This window comes from Bombina bombina, chromosome 7, assembly GCF_027579735.1.
Source record: "Bombina bombina isolate aBomBom1 chromosome 7, aBomBom1.pri, whole genome shotgun sequence".
NCBI classification, from domain to species: domain Eukaryota; kingdom Metazoa; phylum Chordata; class Amphibia; order Anura; family Bombinatoridae; genus Bombina; species Bombina bombina.
In genome coordinates this window covers 552,869,463-552,892,341 of record NC_069505.1, presented here as the reverse complement: position 1 = coordinate 552,892,341, position 22,879 = coordinate 552,869,463, and the positions used below count along the sequence as shown (strand labels likewise).

The 22,879-nt window shown below is 41.0% G+C and overlaps 1 protein-coding gene across 1 annotated transcript in view; it reads left to right on the top strand.

The window, feature by feature from the left end:
* SYNGAP1 (synaptic Ras GTPase activating protein 1) overlaps window positions 1–22,879 on the top strand; it is a 620,999-nt gene that overhangs the window by 488,109 nt on the left and 110,011 nt on the right. The gene's annotated exons all lie outside the window — the stretch shown is intronic.

Below are 22,879 nucleotides of genomic sequence, written 5' to 3'. Positions count from 1 at the left end.
CTAAATATGTGTAAGTGTATTTATACATATGTATATATGTATATACATGTGTATTTATGTGTATACATGTGTATTTATGTGTTTATATGTGTATTTACATACATACGTATATACACATGTATTCACATATATACATATGCATATATACTTTGGAGCCCTTTCCACTCAAATACCTGAAAACATGACAAATCAGTTAAATTAAATTGTAATAATGTGTTTTACTGTGAATGTACTACAATTATTTTACATATCAATGTTTTTCATACAGGGGAAAATTTTCTATGCATTTGTAAATAAATATATTCGTATATACCTATACCTATATATATATATATATATATATATATATATATATATATATAATATCCCAAAAACAGATCAGCACATCAAACAGTCTGTACAGCAGCCAGGGTGCACTTAAATAGAAATCCATAAATCCAAAGGCAAAAAAAGGCACTCGCTGTTCATAATAAAATATAACTTTTAATATTCAAAGGTTAAAACGACATAACGTTTCGGTGTTCACATAACACCTTTGTCAAATGTCAAAAAACAGTTTTAGACAACTTAATGCCCAACCACTCACCTATCATACCTTAACACACACAACCTTATATACAATATCGCTTGGCGCTCCTGTACGTTGATCAGCCATGTGCGCAATGACGTCATGACGTTGCTGCGTCGTGTAACGTGACCACATGGTATCACGTCGCCCAGTCAAGTTACCATAGCAACCGGTATACAATACCTCAATAGCTATACCGGGCTAATAGATCCCGGTTTCAAAGGTAAGTAGGCATAACAGCCCATCAATAATGTACTAGGCACTACACACTGGCCTATAGTTACTGACCACAGCAACACGTATTGCTCACAGTGAAGATCATGTGACAGGAGCGCAACTCATTAAAAATCATAATCCAGTGTAATTATAGTTTAAAAAAACGATCAATCATGGATAGCAGGGACATATGAATAATTCTTTAGTCTAATATCAGCAAATCTACATGGATTGAATCAGAACAAATCCAATTCATGTGCCTAAGATACATTACTCCCCCTCTATTTTGTCTTCTGCATTCTAAATGTATTTTATCTATACCTAAATTTAATCATGCCTCCTGGAGCATGATCAGAAACCCGCAAGGACCCACTAGGATGAAAATCCATGTGAATAGTTCTGGGTGACTTAGCATGCATCCATTGTTGGTAGGTATAGTTGAAGATTCATTTGTTATAGAACGGTCCAAAGCACTGTTCCCTTTAAGGTGCGCGGTAGGGCGGCCGCGCACCTTCCCTCTCGGTGTAGCGCAGCCAGCACATCAAGCCGCGCAACACCGGAGGCTAAGACACTGACTCCTGCTGTGACTGTCTCCACTCTACTTATGCGCTTCTCTCAGTCGGTGGGCAGAGGCTAACCTAACACACTGGCTGTGCACATCTGTGAGGGTTATTGTTATTTCTAATTCCTTCTGCCCTGAGATACCTGCGCAGTGATGGAGTATTCAGAGTTAGCCAGGTCTGCAGCTGAGAAATTGTTATCGTACAGCAGGATCAGAGCGGCTGGAAACTCTGCAAGAGAACTGTGAGTGAATCAACACGATCTGATAGTGTAACCGTGTGTTTGGCTAACAAGCTGATGTGTGTTTTCTTGTGCCAAACGTATGTCACAACGTCTTCTGTTTAATTCTGTTAAATATGACTGCACTCTGAGTTTTGTGACTTTGTGTGTGACACGATATATGACATTGTATGTAAGCTGTTATTTATGTATTACTCTTACTGGTTTTGCGATATACTGTGATGTGTTGCATGGGGCATCTGTGTTAAGCAGCTCATGGGATCCGCTGAATTAAGTTATAGTCTCTCACTCTATGCTATATTCTATTCTAGAGAGATAAAACTTTGCAGTGTTAGTGTCCGATCATCTCACATACTGTGCTCTGTAATGACTACAAGTTACATTCAGTTACATTGAATTAATATAGCTCTGGTACTACGGAGAGATAAACAAGGCACTACTCCAATTAAAGAAGAGTCATTACAGAGCACAGTATGTGAGATGATCGGACAGCACTGCAAAGTTTTATCTCTCTAGAATAGAATATAGCATAGAGTGAGAGACTATAACTTAATTCAGCGGATCCCATGAGCTGCTTAACACAGATGCCCCATGCAACACATCACAGTATATCGCAAAACCAGTAAGAGTAATACATAAATAACAGCTTACATACAATGTCATATATCGTGTCACACACAAAGTCACAAAACTCAGAGTGCAGTCATATTTAACAGAATTAAACAGAAGACGTTGTGACATACGTTTGGCACAAGAAAACACACATCAGCTTGTTAGCCAAACACACGGTTACACTATCAGATCGTGTTGATTCACTCACAGTTCTCTTGCAGAGTTTCCAGCCGCTCTGATCCTGCTGTACGATAACAATTTCTCAGCTGCAGACCTGGCTAACTCTGAATACTCCATCACTGCGCAGGCAGTGGCGGATTGACCAGCATCTTAAAGGGCCCTCCCCCACTGCAGGCACTGCTGCTGCAGAATAAATACTTTTTTTAAATTTTCATATATATTTAATTTTTAATAAAAATGTAAAAACAAATTTATAATTTTACTTTCTGTGTTAGGGGCTTGTTGGGGCATCAGTCATGCAGACTGTCAGTAGTATTTGACAGCGGGCGGCATTTCAGTGCATGACTGAGTTGAGTTAGTGCACTGTGTGAGACCTGACAGACCACTCCTGTCCTGAGCTGTATTATATTACTGTTTTTTGTCTGGTTCTCACACTGAGTTCACTACGTTCCATCAACCCCTCCTCCGGTCTCTGTGTTATCACAGCGTTACGGTGGATGACCAGAGGGTCAGGTGGTTATTGAGGAGAGGAAGTGGCTGGGACACTCTGGCAGTTCAGTAATTTAGCACACCACGCTTGTTTAGCTCCACCCCCTCACCGTGGTGACTATACAGTAAAGATTGAATTTGAGGAGACTCAGTCCCAGGCCCAGCAGCACTAATAAAAAGAAGGTATGATGGCTGGCTCTCCAGCAAATATTTAATGTGGACGATTACTTACTTTACATATCATCTACCCAGGAATTAAATTAGATTTACACACACTTTTCTTTTCTTCTGTTAAGTGTGATCAGTCCACGGGTCATCATTACTTCTGGGATATTACTCCTCCCCAACAGGAAGTGCAAGAGGATTCACCCAGCAGAGCTGCATATAGCTCCTCCCTGTAGTGTTTGTAAATCGAAAACAGATCTCATGTGTGTTATGCAGGAACTGTGGGGGTTTCTATCCACATAATGGGACTTGTCCTGCAAGGAATAAGCAATGCAGGGCATGTGGGAAATTGAATCACTTTGCAAAGCAATGCAGAACAAAACTGTATCAAATACCTCAATCACATACTGAGCCACATACATCAGAACAGTGGAAAGTAAATCTAGTCAGATCTCCTGATCAAAAAGGACAATATTCAAACAATGATGACAAATATGTATTTGTAGTAAACAACATGTGTAACCTAACTCAGCCACAAGTTGATGTACTCATTAATGACACTAAAATCACTGCATTGATTGATTCAGGATCTGCTGTCAATTTAGTGGGTGAACAAACATTTCACATGTTAAAACCACAACCACAGTTATTACAGAGTAAAATAAATATATATGCATATGGATCAACTAAACCCCTTAATGTCATTGGTAAATTTACAGCCACATGTGCATTTAAACACAACAAAACAGCAACTATGTTTTATGTTGTAAAGGGTCAAAATTCTTCTCTTCTGAGTTTTGAAACTTCATCCAGTTTGGGACTTATAAAGCTTATGAATGCAATTTCACCTAGAAAGGACACAGGATCTGTAGCAGATCGGTTAGTACAGCAGTATTCCCATTTGTTTAATGGCATTGGTAAATTGAAAGATTTTCAAGTACAGCTGCATATTAATCCACATATAAAACCTGTAATACAACCACATAGAAGAATTCCATTTCATCTAAGGCACAAGGTTGATGCTGAACTCAGGAACCTTGAAACACAAGGAATCATCGAAAGAGTGCAGGGGCCAACTCCATGGGTCTCCCCAATAGTATCAATGCCAAAACCCAAAGACCCAAATAGTGTAAGAATTTGCATAGACATGAGGCAAGCCAACACTGCCATTATCAGGGAGCGCCACGTTACCCCAACATTAGATGATATAATTCATGATCTCAACCAGGCAAAAGTTTTCTCCAAACTTGATTTAAAATCAGGCTATCATCAACTGGAATTGGATCCAACAAGTAGATATATAACTACATTCTCAACACACACAGGATTGTGGAGATACAAGCGCCTAAGTTTTGGTGTCTCTTCTGCTGCTGAAGTATTTCAAAATGCAATACAGCAAACATTATCTGGAATTCCAGGAGTTAAAAACTTCAGCGATGATATCATTGTGTTTGGAGCTACTCAAGAGGACCATGATAAAAATCTCACAGCAGTTTTTGAGCGACTTCATGAGAAAGGACTTACCTTAAATTGTAGTAAGTGTGAATTTAACAAAACTAAACTAGAATTTTATGGATTTGTTTTTTCAGCTGAAGGCATATCAGCAGACCCAAAGAAAGTGGAAGCAATTCAGAATGCAAATCCTCCAATAGACGCCAGTGAAGTCAGAAGTTTCCTAGGGAAGGTAAATTACTGTTCTCGATTTATCCCTAATTTCTCTACTATTGCCACACCTTTAAGAGAGTTAACAAAGAAAAGTGTGCCATGGCGTTGGACTGAAACTGAACAACAAGCTTTTCAACAACTGAAACAGAGTTTGACCAGTGACAAGACAATGTCCTATTTTAACCCTCAACGGCAAACTATTCTTTTAGTAGATGCTAGCCCTGTTGGTTTAGGTGCTATTCTGGCGCAGAGAGACAAAAGCAAGCATTATATAATTGCTTATGGTAGCCGTTCTTTAAATGATGTGGAAAAACGTTATTCTCAAACAGAACGTGAAGCTCTGGCAATAGTTTGGAGTTGTGAATACTTTCATTTATATTTATATGGTTGTCCATTCACACTGATCACAGATCACAAGCCTTTACAGTTGATCTGGAATAATCCAAAATCCAAACCGCCCGCTAGAATAGAAAGATGGGGTTTAAGACTACAACCATATAATTTTACTGTGGTTTACAAATCTGGAAAAGAGAACCCAGCAGACTATATGTCTCGACATCCTATATCAACAGATTCATTCACAAGTTCACCAAGTTCCATGGATGCAGAGAAATATATCTGACACAGAGTCCATTTATACAGCAACTAACTACACACTTTATTTCCTGGTTCCTCACTTCACAACACTGTCCCCGCCCCTGCTTCTTTGCAACAATTATATACATTTACAAGTCAGAGCACAAACTAGGAAGAGAGCATTATATATTATAATATCACAACAAACACCATACTCCCCTCTACGTCACTCCCAGTCATTCTCTTGCACCCAACGACTAGATAGGAAGTGTGAGAGGACTATGGTGATTATACTTAGTTTTATACCTTCAATCAAAAGTTTGTTATTTTATAATAGCACCGGAGTGTGTTATTCCTTCTCTGGTAGAGTTTGAAGAAGAATCTACCAGAGTTTTTACTATGATTTTAGCCGGAGTAGTTAAGATCATATTGCTGTTTCTCGGCCATCTGAGGAGAGGTAAACTTCAGATCAGGGGACAGCGGGCAGATTAATCTGCAAAGAGGTATGTAGCAGCTTTTATTTTCTGACAATGGAATTGATGAGAAAATCCTGCCATACCGATATAATGTCATGTATGTATATTTTACACTTCAGTATTCTGGGGAATGGTACTTCACTGGAATTACACTGTGTACATAAGACTTTAGCCTATTTTGCAGGGACTAGCAACAGGCTTTTAATAACTCTTAATTTATGTTAAACGTTTTTGCTGGAATGTAAGATCGTTTTCATTTTCTGAGGTACTGGGTGAATAAAATGTTTGGGCACTATTTTTCCACTTGGCAGTTGCTTGATCTAGTTTCTGACAGTTTCTGATCTCTCTCACCGTTGTGTGTGAGGGGGAGGGGCCATTTTTTGGCGCTTTTGCTACGCATCAAAAAATTCAGTCAGCAGCTCATTGTATTTCCTGCATGATCCGGTTCATCTCTACAGAACTCAGGAGTCTTCAAAACTTGTTTTGAGGGAGGTAATCATTCACAGCAGAGCTGTGAGATTGTAGTTGACTGTGATAAAAAACGTTTATTCTGTAATTTTTTTTCTGCTATCAGGGTTAGTTGTCTTTTGCTAATGGGAACAAACCTTTGCTAAAGTGGTGTTGTTTACAAAGATTGATGCTATAACTTTTTCAGTTTATTAATTTTCAACTGTCATAAATCTTCTGTGCTTCTTATAGGCACAGTACGTTTTCATAGTATTTTACTTGAATAGTATTCCAAGTTGCAAGTTTATTTGCTAGTGTGTTAAACATGTCTGATTCAGAGGAAGATACCTGTGCTATTTGTGCTAATGCCAAAGTGGAGCCCAATAGAAATTTATGTACTAACTGTATTGATGCTACTTTAAATAAAAGTCAATCTGTACAAATTGAACAAATTTCACCAAACAGCGAGGGGAGAGTTATGCCGACTAACTCGCCTCACGTGTCAGTACCTGCATCTCCCGCTCGGGAGGTGCGCGATATTGTGGCGCCCAGTACATCTGGGCGGCCATTACAAATAACATTACAAGATATGGCTACTGTTATGACTGAAGTTTTGGCTAAATTACCAGAATTAAGAGGCAAGCGTGATCACTCTGGGGTGAGAACAGAGTGCGCTGATAATACTAGGGCCATGTCAGATACTGCGTCACAGCTTGCAGAACATGAGGACGGAGAGCTTCTGTCTGCGGCGGACGGTTCTGATCCAAACAGATTGGATTCAGATATTTCAAATTTTAAATTTAAGCTGGAGAACCTCCGTGTATTACTAGGGGAGGTGTTAGCGGCTCTGAATGATTGTAACACAGTTGCAATACCAGAGAAGATGTGTAGGTTGGATAAATATTTTGCGGTACCAACGAGTACCGACGTTTTTCCTATACCTAAGAGACTTACTGAAATTATTCTAAGGAGTGGGATAGACCCGGTGTGCCGTTCTCACCCCCTCCGATATTTAGAAAGATGTTTCCAATAGACACCACCACACGGGACTTATGGCAAACGGTCCCTAAGGTGGAGGGAGCAGTTTCTACTTTAGCTAAGCGTACCACTATCCCGGTGGAGGATAGCTGTGCCTTTTCAGATCCAATGGATAAAAAGTTAGAGGGTTACCTTAAGAAAATGTTTGTTCAACAAGGTTTTATATTGCAACCCCTTGCATGCATTGCGCCGGTCACGGCTGCGGCGGCATTCTGGTTTGAGTCGCTGGAAGAGACCATTAGTTCAGCTACTCTGGATGACATTACGGACAAGCTTAGAGTCCTTAAGCTAGCTAATTCATTCATTTCGGAGGCCGTAGTACATTTAACTAAACTTACGGCTAAGAATTCAGGATTCGCCATTCAGGCACGCAGAGCACTGTGGCTAAAATCCTGGTCAGCTGACGTTACTTCTAAGTCTAAATTACTTAATATACCTTTCAAAGGGCAGACCTTATTTGGGCCTGGTTTGAAAGAAATTATCGCTGACATTACAGGAGGTAAAGGCCACGCCCTGCCTCAAGACAGGGCCAAACCTAAGGCCAGACAGTCTAATTTTCGTTCCTTTCGGAATTTCAAAGCAGGAACAGCATCAACTTCCTCTGCTCCAAAACAGGAAGGATCTGTTGCTCGCTACAGACAAGGCTGGAGACCTAACCAGTCTTGGAACAAGGGCAAGCAGGCCAGGAAACCTGCTGCTGCCCCTAAAACAGCATGAATTGAGGGCCCCCGATCCGGGATCGGATCTAGTGGGGGGCAGACTTTCTCTCTTCGCCCAGGCTTGGGCAAGAGATGTCCAGGATCCCTGGGCGCTAGAGATAATATCTCAGGGATACCTTCTGGACTTCAAATACTCTCCTCCAAGAGAGAGATTTCATCTGTCAAGGTTGTCAACAAACCAAACAAAGAAAGAGGCGTTTCTACGCTGCGTACAAGAGCTTTTGTTAATGGGAGTAATCCATCCAGTTCCACGGTCGGAACAGGGACAAGGGTTTTACTCAAATCTGTTTGTGGTTCCCAAAAAAGAGGGAACTTTCAGACCAATCCTGGACTTAAAAATCCTAAACAAATTTCTAAGAGTTCCATCGTTCAAGATGGAGACTATTCGGACAATTTTACCCATGATCCAAAAGGGTCAGTACATGACCACAGTGGATTTAAAGGATGCTTACCTTCACATACCGATTCACAAAGATCATTACCGGTACCTAAGGTTTGCCTTCCTAGACAGGCATTACGAGTTTGTAGCTCTTCCATTCGGATTGGCTACAGCTCCAAGAATCTTCACAAAGGTTCTGGGTGCTCTTCTGGCGGTACTAAGACCGCGGGGAATCTCGGTAGCTCTGTACCTAGACGACATTCTGATACAAGCTTCAAGCTTTCAAACTGCCAAGTCTCATACAGAGTTAGTACTGGCATTTCTAAGGTCACATGGATGGAAGGTGAACGAAAAGAAAAGTTCACTCGTTCCACTCACAAGAGTTCCCTTCCTGGGGACTCTTATAGATTCTGTAGAAATGAAGATTTACCTGACAGAAGACAGGTTAACAAGACTTCAAAGTGCTTGCCACACCCTTCATTCCATTCAACACCCGTCAGTGGCTCAATGCATGGAGGTAATCGGCTTAATGGTAGCGGCAATGGACATAGTACCCTTTGCACGCTTACACCTCAGACCACTGCAACTGTGCATGCTAAGTCAGTGGAATGGGGATTACTCAGACTTGTCCCCTTCTCTGAATCTGGATCGAGACCAGAAATTCTCTTCTATGGTGGCTTTCTCGGCCACATCTGTCCAGGGGGATGCCATTCAGCAGGCCAGACTGGACAATTGTAACAACAGACGCCAGCCTTCTAGGTTGGGGTGCCGTCTGGAATTCTCTGAAGGCTCAGGGACAATGGAGTCAGGAGGAGAGTCTCCTACCAATAAACATTCTAAATTGAGAGCAGTTCTCAATGCCCTCCTGGCTTGGCCCCAGTTGACAACTCGGGGGTTCATCAGGTTTCAGTCGAACAACATCACGACTGTAGCTTACATCAACCATCAGGGAGGGACAAGAAGCTCCCTAGCAATGATGGAAGTATCAAAGATAATTCGCTGGGCAGAGTCTCACTCTTGCCACCTGTCAGCAATCCACATCCCGGGAGTGGAGAACTGGGAGGCGGATTTCTTAAGTCGTCAGACTTTTCATCCGGGGGAGTGGGAACTTCATCCGGAGGTCTTTGCTCAAATACTTTGTCATTGGGGCAAACCAGAGATAGATCTCATGGCGTCTCGACAGAACGCCAAGCTTCCTCGTTACGGGTCCAGATCCAGGGATCCAGGAGCAGTCCTGATAGATGCCCTGACAGCACCTTGGGACTTCAGGATGGCTTACGTGTTTCCACCCTTCCCGATGCTTCCTCGATTGATTGCCAGAATCAAACAGGAGAGAGCATCAGTTATTCTAATAGCACCTGCATGGCCACGCAGGACTTGGTATGCAGACCTGGTGGACATGTCATCCTGTCCACCTTGGTCTCTACCTCTGAAACAGGACCTTCTGATACAGGGTCCTTTCAAACATCAAAATCTAACTTCTCTGAAGCTGACTGCTTGGAAATTGAACGCTTGATTTTATCAAAACGTGGGTTTTCTGAGTCAGTTATTGATACCTTAATACAGGCTAGGAAGCCTGTTACCAGAAGGATTTACCATAAGATATGGCATAAATACCTATATTGGTGCGAATCCAAAGGTTACTCTTGGAGTAAGGTTAGGATTCCTAGGATATTGTCTTTTCTACAAGAAGGTTTAGAAAAGGGTTTATCTGCTAGTTCATTAAAGGGACAGATCTCAGCTCTGTCCATTCTGTTGCACAAACGTCTGTCAGAAGTTCCAGACGTTCAGGCTTTTTGTCAGGCTTTGGCCAGGATTAAGCCTGTGTTTAAAACTGTTGCTCCGCCATGGAGTTTAAACCTTGTTCTTAACGTTTTACAGGGCGTTCCGTTTGAACCCCTTCATTCCATTGATATAAAGTTGTTATCTTGGAAAGTTCTATTTTTAATGGCTATTTCCTCGGCTCGAAGAGTCTCTGAGTTATCAGCCTTACATTGTGATTCTCCTTATTTGATTTTTCATTCGGATAAGGTAGTTCTGCGTACTAAACCTGGGTTCTTACCTAAGGTAGTCACTAACAGGAATATCAATCAAGAGTTTGTTGTTCCTTCTTTGTGTCCAAATCCTTCTTCGAAGAAGGAACGTCTTCTGCACAATCTGGATGTAGTTCGTGCCCTAAAATTTTACTTACAGGCAACTAAGGAATTTCGACAAACGTCTTCCCTGTTTGTCGTTTACTCTGGTCAGAGGAGAGGTCAAAAGGCTTCTGCTACCTCTCTTTCTTTTTGGCTTCGTAGCATAATTCGTTTAGCTTATGAGACTGCTGGACAGCAGCCTCCTGAAAGAATTACAGCTCATTCTACTAGAGCTGTGGCTTCCACTTGGGCCTTTAAGAATGAGGCCTCTGTTGAACAGATTTGCAAGGCTGCAACTTGGTCTTCGCTTCATACTTTTTCCAAATTTTACAAATTTGACACTTTTGCTTCCTCGGAGGCTATTTTTGGGAGAAAGGTTCTTCAGGCAGTGGTTCCTTCTGTATAAAGAGCCTGCCTATCCCTCCCGTCATCCGTGTACTTTTGCTTTGGTATTGGTATCCCAGAAGTAATGATGACCCGTGGACTGATCACACTTAACAGAAGAAAACATAATTTATGCTTACCTGATAAATTCCTTTCTTCTGTAGTGTGATCAGTCCACGGCCTGCCCTGTTTTTTAAGGCAGGTAAATATTTTTTAAATTATACTCCAGTCACCACTACACCCTTGGCTTCTCCTTTCTCGTTGGTCCTTGGTCGAATGACTGGGAGTGACGTAGAGGAGAGGAGCTATTTGCAGCTCTGCTGGGTGAATCCTCTTGCACTTCCTGTTGGGGAGGAGTAATATCCCAGAAGTAATGATGACCCGTGGACTGATCACACTACAGAAGAAAGGAATTTATCAGGTAAGCATAAATTATGTTTTTGTATATTTGTATAACAACTGAGCTATTGAAGCATCTGAAATAAGTATTTCAGATGCTTCAATAGCTCAGTTGCTATACAAATATACAAAAAAATATGTGTGTGTAAATCTAATTTAAGTCATTGCTATGTTCTTGGTTATAGCATAGTTATTAGCAATGACAAAAAGGCACATGTAAAAAATCCATATAAATCTGTGCATTGGTATATGTAATGGTAACTGACTGTGCTAATAGAAATGCACCACTCTTCTATCCAGTATAACATACACAGTAATATATTTGCAACTAATGTTTTCAGGTTTGTAGTTCAATGGCCTTGTTATATTACATTACTCTATATAATTGCATAATAGTACAGTCCCCTCTGAGGTCTTTAGGTGCAGACAAACAACTGAAATATATATTAAAGGGAAATAGAGCACAAACTAGAATTCTCCATAACACGTTTACTAATGCTTAATAAAACACAAAAAATAAAATGTATTTCCATAATTTATTTTGCCCCCTTTTCAATCTTAAAATATTTATTATGCAGCACATTTTATTTAGATTAAGTTTGGCACACATATGATAATTTATAACTGTTTTCTAAATAAAATGTTTTCTGCATAAATAAATATATATTTATTGAATTGCAACACATTTTAAGTAGTTCCAAAATGTCATCACATTATACCCTTGCAGGCTTCAGAGCATTTGGCATTCAGGGGCCAATCAGTGCACAGATCAGGAACCTCTGAACTGTGCACTAATGGGCACCACCTGAATGCCAAATGCTCTGAAACCTCTATTCACCCTCTATCTACCTAAAAATAAGATCATAGTTCTGAGATTGTGACAGGTCCAGCCAATCACACTTTGATTTTTTTTATCATAATAATAAGTAAGGAGCTAAGTGACTCAACTCTTTCACTACTTATAAACTTCCAAGGAACATCCTACCTTACATTCTCAATAAGGAGAACAGCTGTTTTACTTTTTTTTTAATTCAGTAACTGACACAGAGTGCCCAGGCACAATGTCACAGATTCTCTCTATCACCATAGTATCATGGCCTGGACACTCACTGACAGTTACTGGATTTAAAAAAGTAAAAGAGCTGTCCTCATTAACTTCTCACCTCTTGGCTCTCTGCACCAGATAGGGCAAAGTGTCCCTTGAAATGTTTTTGAAATGTTGGCAACTATGCAACTAAAACAGAGCAACTTTAAAACTCCTGTACATTCTCAATATACCCAACAAATTTAAAGCTGCTCTTAATGTTTCAGCTGTGATCAGTGACACAGGTGACACAGAGATCCTCAGGTTAGTGATAATGGTCAGCAGATTTACACTGGCATCCCCAGAGGCCAGACATGAGTCTCTGTTCCTGCAAAGTAAGTAAGTAGTAGCATGGTCCTAGTGCCCTTTTTAAATGTGTTTGTGTAAACATATATGTGTGTTTGTATCAGTGTTTTATCTGTGTGTGTATAAGTGAGTGTGTGTATGAGTATGTGTATGAGTGTGTGTATCAGTGTATATCTGTGTCTATGGGTGAGTGTGTGGGTGTGTGTATCAGTGTATATCGGTGTGTATGAGTATGTGTATGAGTGTATGTATCAGTGTATATCTGTGTCTGTATGAGTGAGTGTGTGTATTAGTGTATATCTGTGTCTGTATGAGTGTGTGTATGAGAGTATCACTGTATATCTGTGTGTATGTGTGTGTATGAGTGGGTGTGTAGAAGTGTGTGTTTCAGAGTATCACTGTATATCTGTGTGTGCTTTTGTGTGTATGTGTATATGTCTCCCATCTCTAATTTTTTATAAACATGGGACTAGTGGAAATTGGAAATTTCCAGCCATGAATATAACGTAAAAAATAAATGTAATGCCTACTACATTCTAGATCTCTGACACACACACACACTCTCTCTTTCTGTCACAAACACACACACCTACTCTCTCTTTCACGTACACACACTCTCTGTCACACACACATACATTCACTCTCTTGTCACGTACACACAAACACATACTCTCTGTCTCTCACACACACATACACTCTCTCTGTCACACACACACATTTTCTCTCTCTATCACATACACACACACTGTCTCACTGTCTCTCTTTCACACACACATACACACATTTCACACACACTTTCTTTGTCACGTACACATGCACACTCTCTCTTTCACACACATACACACTCTCTCTGTCACATACACACAAACATTCTCTCTGTCACACACACACTTTCTCTGTCTCTTACACACACTCTTTTTCTGTCATACACACTCTCTCTCTGTCACACACACTTTCTCTCTCTGTCATGTACACACACACTTATTCTCTCTCTGTCACACACATAGACACACTCTCTCTCTCTCTCTCTCTCTCTCTCTCTGTCACACACTGACAAACACACTTTCTCTCTCTCTGCCATGCACACACCAACTTACTCTCTCTCTCTGTCATCCACACACACACTTACTCTCTCTTTGTCTCTCTCACACACACACACTTACTCTCTCTTTGTCTCTCTCACACACACACACACTTACTCTCTCTTTGTCTCTCTCACACACACACACTTACTCTTTGTCTCTCTCACACACACAGACACACACACTCTCTCTTTCACACACATACACACTCTCTCTGTCACATACACACAAACACACAAACATTCTCTCTGTCACACACACACTTTCTCTCTGTCTCTTACACACACACTCTTTTTCTGTCATACACACTCTCTCTCTGTCACACACACTTTCTCTCTCTGTCATGTACACACACACTTATTCTCTCTCTCTGTCACACACATAGACACACACTCTCTCTCTCTCTCTCTCTGTCACACACTGACAAACACACTTTCTCTCTCTCTGCCATGCACACACCAACTTACTCTCTCTCTCTGTCATCCACACACACACTTACTCTTTCTTTGTCTCTCTCACACACACACACTTACTCTCTCTTTGTCTCTCTCACACACACACACAGACACACACACTCTCTCTGCCACACACACACACACACTCTCTCTTTGTCTCTCACACACAGACACACACACTCTCTCTGTCACACGCACACAGATGACATGGGAGGGGCAATAGGGTGAAGAAGGGGCAGAGGAGTTAGGTAGGTAGAGCAAAGAGGGGATGGGGGGGGGGCCCTGTCACACTTTTGCCCGGGGGCGCTGGTTGGTCTCAATCCGCCCCTGAGCGCAGGTATCTCAGGGCAGAAGGTTAGAATAGAAATAACAATAACGCTTTCTGTGACCGTCTGCTATATATATATATATATATATATATATATATATATATATATATATATATATATATATATATATATATATATGTATATATTAATATATATTATAGTGGACTGGTCAGTATGTGGTTCCTATAAAGGTATGCAATGGTCAGATTGTGACCACTGTATAGTCCTGCAGCAAATACTCAGTATGTAAAGTGCTGCAATAGTAAAGCAGTCCATCAATAATGAAACCTGAAAGTGTAATATATATATACACATATGATATAGATATGATATATATATATATGGTTGTGGTGGCTGATAATATAATCAGGTATGGTTGTGGTGGCTGATAATATACTAATAACATGATAACTGGTTAAAATTTACTCTAAGGTTAAATATTAGCTATTCTTCTCTACTCGCTCAGTAGTGCACACAGTACCGAGTACACAGTATCAAGTCCGCACACAGAAAAAAATAATTGCACACAAAGAAAAAAAATTAGAGGGAACATTGGTCCAAAGTCAAGGACAGTATTCAGCCCCCTAGGGACCAGTGTGTCCAGCATATGGATCCATTTCGTTTCCACTTGTAGCAACCGGTTGTCTCTGTCGCCACCCCTTCTTAATGGTGGTACATGGTCGATCAACATTGACCTCAGGCTTGATAAGCTATGATTACATTCAGCAAAGTGCCTGGCGACTGGTTGTTCCGATTCCCCCTTTTTTAATGCCTCACGTATTGCAAAACGGTGGTTAGCCATCCTGTCTCTGAAACTTGTTATGGTTTTACCAACATAAACTAGAGAACATGGACAGACTAACATATAGATGACATATGTACTAGTGCATGTTAGTCTGTGACGGATGGTATATCGCCTATTCGTATGCGGATGCTGGAATGTCTGGCCCCTCATCATGGTATTGCAAGTAGTACAATTTCCGCATGTGTAGCATCCATTTTTGGACGTCTTCAGCCAGTTATCCTTCTGGTAGCATCTGACCGGATCAGTTTTCACCAGTACATCACACAAATTCTCAGCCCTGCGATACACCATCCTAGGTGGTTGCATCCTGTGGAAAGGGAGAGTTGGATCTGTTTCCAGGATCGGCCAATTTTTCTGTGCCGATTTCCTAAGTATGTCGCTGGTTGGGGTATAAGTGGTCACAAAATTTAGCCTTTCAGTTTCCATATTAGGCTTATCATGTCCCTTACATTTGGGATCTTTTAGCAATTCCTCCTTGACCTTTCTGACCATTCCTTTGTCATAGCCTCTTGCTACCAACTTGTCTTCCATTATGGTTAGTTGATCAATCATAGTGGGTACCTCACTATTATTACGAATGACCCGCATAAGTTGAGAGGTGATTATCCCCATTTTCTGATGTTTGGGATGGAAACTCCTTGCTTCTAACAAAGAATTATGATCGGTTGGCTTCGTATATAACGAAGTGCCAAAGGAGCAACCATCCTCAGACATGATTTTATATATGTTAAGATCCAGGAAATGTATGGTCTCATTGCTATATTCTAACTTGAACCTTATGGGACAGTCCATGGTGTTCAAACATGTCACCCACTCCTGGAGTTCCTCTTTACTGCCCCCCCACACCAGAAACACATCATCGATGTACCGTACATAATATCTGATGTGGGGATGAGCAAATGGTCTCATGAAAGTCTGTTCGTACAAGGCCATATATAGATTGGCATATGTGGGTGCCATGTTTGAACCCATGGCCGTCCCTGACACCTGCAAGAAGTAACCATTCTCGAACTTAAAAAAGTTTTTCTCTAAGCACATGGTAAGTAGTTCGCATAAAAATTCAATAGGAGGACCCTCATAAAGGGGGTTCCCAGTCACCATGGACCTGACAGCCGCCACCCCCCCCCTGTGGGGAATGGAGGTGTAGAGGCTGTCCACATCCATGGTAACCAGGATATCCTCCTCATGTAATGTGGTATAGTCCCTTAGGACATTCAATAAACTTGGGGAATCCTGCAAATATGCTGATGTTCCTTTGACCACCGGTCAGCATTATTATCCGCCCAGCGGATAAGGGCGGGTCCATAGTCCTACAGGATTATGTTGACTATAGGGCAGAAGCCTACAGACAGTTGTCTGACCCTAGTGTATATGTTAAACTTTCTGGGAATCCATGCAGAGCATTTAAGAAACATATTGATGAATGCCTTTACAGAGGTCACGAAGCAGGACTACTCACAGAACAGGAACTCGAATTTCTAATTAATGATCACCCTAGAACACCGGTTCTATTTCTCTTGCCAAAAGTAAATAAGACTTTGGACCATCCCCCTGGCAGACCCATTGTATCTGCCAGGGACTCCTTGCTATCCAATTTGGCCATCTATCTAGACTTCTACCTCCAACCGGTGGTCAAAGGAACATCAGCATATTTGCAGGATTCCCCAAGTTTATTGAATGTCCTAAGGGACTATACCACATTACATGAGGAGGATATCCTGGTTACCATGGATGTGGACAGCCTCTACACCTCCATTCCCCACGGGGGGGGTATGGCGGCTGTCAGGTCCATGGTGACTGGGAACCCCCTTTATGAGGGTCCTCCTATTGAATTTTTATGCGAACTACTTACCATGTGCTTAGAGAAAAACTTTTTTAAGTTCGAGAATGGTTACTTCTTGCAGGTGTCAGGGACGGCCATGGGTTCAAACATGGCACCCACATATGCCAATCTATATATGGCCTGGTACGAACAGACTTTCATGAGACCATTTGCTCATCCCCACATCAGATATTATGTACGGTACATCGATGATGTGTTTCTGGTGTGGGGGGGCAGTAAAGAGGAACTCCAGGAGTGGGTGACATGTTTGAACACCATGGACTGTCCCATAAGGTTCAAGTTAGAATATAGCAATGAGACCATACATTTCCTGGATCTTAACATATATAAAATCATGTCTGAGGATGGTTGCTCCTTTGGCACTTCGTTATATACGAAGCCAACCGCTCGTAATTCTTTGTTAGAAGCAAGGAGTTTCCATCCCAAACATTAGAAAATGGGGATAATCACCTCTCAACTTATGCGGGTCATTCGTAATAATAGTGAGGTACCCACTATGATTGATCAACTAACCATAATGGAAGACAAGTTGGTAGCAAGAGGCTATGACAAAGGAATGGTCAGAAAGGTCAAGGAGGAATTGCTAAAAGATCCCAAATGTAAGGGACATGATAAGCCTAATATGGAAACTGAAAGGCTAAATTTTGTGACCACTTATACCCCAACCAGCGACATACTTAGGAAATCGGCACAGAAAAATTGGCCGATCCTGGAAACAGATCCAACTCTCCCTTTCCACAGGATGCAACCACCTAGGATGGTGTATCGCAGGGCTGAGAATTTGCGTGATGTACTGGTGAAAACTGATCCGGTCAGATGCTACCAGAAGGATAACTGGCTGAAGACGTCCAAAAATGGATGCTACACATGCGGAAATTGTACTACTTGCAATACCATGATGAGGGGCCAGACATTCCAGCATCCGCATACGAATAGGCGATATACCATCCGTCACAGACTAACATGCACTAGTACATATGTCATCTATATGTTAGTCTGTCCATGTTCTCTAGTTTATGTTGGTAAAACCATAACAAGTTTCAGAGACAGGATGGCTAACCACCGTTTTGCAATACGTGAGGCATTAAAAAAGGGGGAATCGGAACAACCAGTCGCCAGGCACTTTGCTGAATGTAATCATAGCTTATCAAGCCTGAGGTCAATGTTGATCGACCATGTACCACCATTAAGAAGGGGTGGCGACAGAGACAACCGGTTGCTACAAGTGGAAATGAAATGGATCCATATGCTGGACACACTGGTACCTAGGGGGCTGAATACTGTCCTTGACTTTGGACCGTTCTATAACAAATGAATCTTCAACTATACCTACCAACAATGGATGCATGCTAATTCACCCAGAACTATTCACATGGATTTTCATCCTAGTGGGTCCTTGCGGGTTTCTGATCATGCTCCAGGAGGCATGATTAAATTTAGGTATAGATAAAATACATTTAGAATGCAGAAGACAAAATAGAGGGGGAGTAATGTATCTTAGGCACATGAATTGGATTTGTTCTGATTCAATCCATGTAGATTTGCTGATATTAGACTAAAGAATTATTCATATGTCCCTGCTATCCATGATTGATCGTTTTTTTAAACTATAATTACACTGGATTATGATTTTTAATGAGTTGCGCTCCTGTCACATGATCTTCACTGTGAGCAATACGTGTTGCTGTGGTCAGTAACTATAGGCCAGTGTGTAGTGCCTAGTACATTATTGATGGGCTGTTATGCCTACTTACCTTTGAAACCGGGATCTATTAGCCCGGTATAGCTATTGAGGTATTGTATACCGGTTGCTATGGTAACTTGACTGGGCGACGTGATACCATGTGGTCACGTTACGCGACGCAGCAACGTCATGACGTCATTGCGCACATGGCTGACCAACGTACAGGAGCGCCAAGCGATATTGTATATAAGGTTGTGTGTGTTAAGGTATGATAGGTGAGTGGTTGGGCATTAAGTTGTCTAAAACTGTTTTTTGACATTTGACAAAGGTGTTATGTGAACACCGAAACGTTATGTCGTTTTAACCTTTGAATATTAAAAGTTATATTTTATTATGAACAGCAAGTGCCTTTTTTTGCCTTTGTATATATATATATATATATATATATATAAATAAATATATATATATATATATATATATTTTATAAAAAATACATCATATATACTGTATATAAAGAACTATCTATTTAAAAAATAAATAGGATTTTTTTTTCTTCTATGTGAAGAACATTGGAATGTAAAATATGCAAAATTTATGTTGGGTATAGCACACTTGGTTAAACGTGGTCTGGTTAGCATGAGAGCGATATGTGTTAGTTTTTTTGTAACTTTTTTTTACACTCTCATTTGAAGTCTATGGGGAGAGGAAGTAAATGGGGTCGGATTTTGCTTGTGTGCAATTTCAACTTGTTTATTTTCAACTTGTAATATGTGCTAAACCACATGCATTAAAAGTTTACTTCTGGTGGTATTTGCGCAATTGAAATCGCTAAATAGTGCGTCACTTGTAATCAGCCCTAAATGTTTAGTGGGGAATTAGGAGAAAGTAGAGATTCAGAGTAGTATATGATTACAAGGATGCTAACCCCAATTTCTCCAACATTGGTGTGTCCGGTCCACGGCGTCATCCTTACTTGTGGGATATTCTCTTCCCCAACAGGAAATGGCAAAGAGTCCCAGCAAAGCTGGTCACATGGTCCCTCCTAGGCTCCGCCCACCCCAGTCATTCTCTTTGCCGTTGCACAGGCAACATCTCCACGGAGATGGTTAAGAGTTTTTTTGGTGTTTAAATGTAGTTTTTATTCTTCTATCAAGTGTTTGTTATTTTAAAATAGTGCTGGTATGTACTATTTACTCTGAAACAGAAAAGAATGAAGATTTCTGTTTGTAAGAGGAAGATGATTTTAGCAGACAGTAACTAAAATCGGTTGCTGTTTCCACACAGGACTGTTGAGATGAAGTAACTTCAGTTGGGGGAAACAGTTAGCAGACTTTTCTGCTTAAGGTATGACTAGCCATATTTCTAACAAGACTGTGTAATGCTGGAAGGCTGTCATTTCCCCTCATGGGGACCGGTAAGCCATTTTCTTAGTCAAACAAAAAGAATAAAGGGCTTATTATGGGCTAAAAAAACTGGTAGACATTTTTATGGGCTAAATCGATTGCTTTATTTGTGCATATTATTCAGATTTAGGCTAACATTTGACATTTATAATCTTGGGGAACGCTTATAAAACGGCAGGCACTGTATTGGACACCTTTTTCAGTCAGGGGGCCTTTCTAGTTATAGACTGAGCCTCATTTTCGCGCCATTAATGCGCAGTTGTTTTTTGAGAGCAGGGCATGCAGATGCATGTGTGAGGATCTAAGAATCTCTGAAAAAGCTTTTAGAAGGCGTCATTTGGTATCGTATTCCCCTCAGGGCTTGGTTGGGTCTTAGCAAAGACTATAGCTGGGACTGTATAGGGGTTAAATTGAAAAACGGCTCCGGTTCCGTTATTTTAAGGGTTAAAGCTCTGAAATTTGGTGTGCAATACTTTTAAGGCTTTAAGACAATGTGGTGAAATTTTGGTAATTTTTGAACAATTCCTTCATACTTTTTCACATATTCAGTAATAAAGTGTTTTCTGTTTGAAATTTAAAGTGACAGTAACGGTTTTATTTTAAAACGTTTTTTGTGCTTTGTTGACAAGTTTAAGCCTGTTTAACATGTCTGTACCTTCAGATAAGCTATGTTCTATATGTATGAAAGCCAATGTGTCTCCCCATTTAAATTTATGTGATAATTGTGCCATAGCGTCCAAACAAAGTAAGGACAGTACTGCCACAGATAATGATATTGCCCAAGATGATTCCTCAAATGAAGGGAGTAAACATGATACTACATCATCTCCTACTGTGTCTACACCAGTTTTGCCCATGCAGGAGGCCCCTAGTACATCTAGTGCGCCAATACCTATTACCATGCAACAATTAACGGCTGTATTGGATAACTCCATAGCAAATATTTTATCCAAAATGCCTACTTATTAGAGAAAGCGCGATTGCTCTGTTTTAAACACTGAAGAGCAAGAGGACGCTGATGATAATTGTTCTGTCATACCCTCACACCAATCTGAAGGGGCCATGAGGGAGGTTTTGTCTGATGGAGAAATTTCAGATTCAGGAAAAATTTCTCATCAAGCTGAACCTGATGTTGTGACATTTAAATTTAAATTAGAACATCTCCGTGTACTGCTTAAGGAGGTGTTATCTACTCTGGATGATTGTGACAATTTGGTCATTCCAGAGAAATTATGCAAGATGGACAGGTTCCTAGAGGTTCCGGTGCCCCCCAACGCTTTTCCTATACCCAAGCGGGTGGCGGACATAGTAAATAAGGAGTGGGAAAAACCTGGCATACCTTTTGTTCCTCCCCCTATATTTAAGAAATTATTTCCTATGGTCGACCCCAGAAAGGACTTATGGCAGACAGTCCCCATGGTCGAGGGGGCAGTTTCTACTCTAAACAAACGCACTACTATTCCTATTGAAGATAGTTGTGCTTTCAAAGATCCTATGGATAAAAAATTGGAAGGTTTGCTTAAAAAGATTTTTGTACAGCAAGGCTACCTTCTACAACCAATTTCATGCATTGTTCCTGTCACTACAGCAGCGTGGTTCTGGTTCGAAGAACTAGAAAAGTCGCTCAGTAGAGAAACTCCATATGAGGAGGTTATGGACAGAGTTCACGCACTTAAATTGGCTAACTCTTTTATTTTAGATGCCGCTTTGCAGTTAGCAAGATTAGCGGCGAAAAATTCAGGGTTTGCTATCGTGGCGAGCAGAGCGCTTTGGCTAAAGTCTTGGTCAGCGGATGTGTCATCCAAGACAAAATTGCTTAACATCCCTTTCAAAGGTAAAACTTTATTTGGACCTGATTTGAAAGAGATTATTTCAGACATCACTAAGGGAAAGGGCCACGCCCTTCCACAGGATAGGTCTTTTAAGGATAAAAATAAGCCTAATTTTCGTCCCTTTCGCAGAAATGGACCAGTCTCTAATTCTGCATCCTCTAAGCAAGAGGGTAATGCCTCACAACCAAAACCAGCCTGGAAACCAATGCAAGGCTGGAACAAGGGTAAGCAGGCCAAGAAGCCTGCCACTGCTAACAAAACAGCATGAAGGAGTAGCCCCCGATCCGGGACCGGATCTGGTGGGGGGCAGACTCTCTCTCTTTGCTCAGGCTTGGGCAAGAGATTTTCAGGATCCTTGGGCGCTAGAAATAGTTTCTCAAGGTTATCTCCTGGAATTCAAGGAACTACCCCCAAGGGGAAGGTTCCACAAGTCTCACTTATCCTCAAACCAAATAAAGAGACAGGCATTCTTACATTGTGTAGAAGACCTGTTAAAGATGGTAGTGATACACCCAGTTCCAATAAAGGAACAAGGAATGGGATTTTATTCCAATCTGTTCGTAGTTCCCAAAAAAGAGGGAACGTTCAGACCAATTTTGGATTTGAAGATCCTAAACAAATTTCTCAGGGTACCATCGTTCAAAATGGAAACTATTCGAACGATTCTACCTACCATCCAGGAAAGTCAATTTATGACTACCGTGGACCTAAAGGATGCGTACCTACATATTCCTATCCACAAAGAACATCATCAGTTCCTAAGGTTCGCTTTTCTGGACAAACATTACCAGTTTGTGGCTCTCCCAT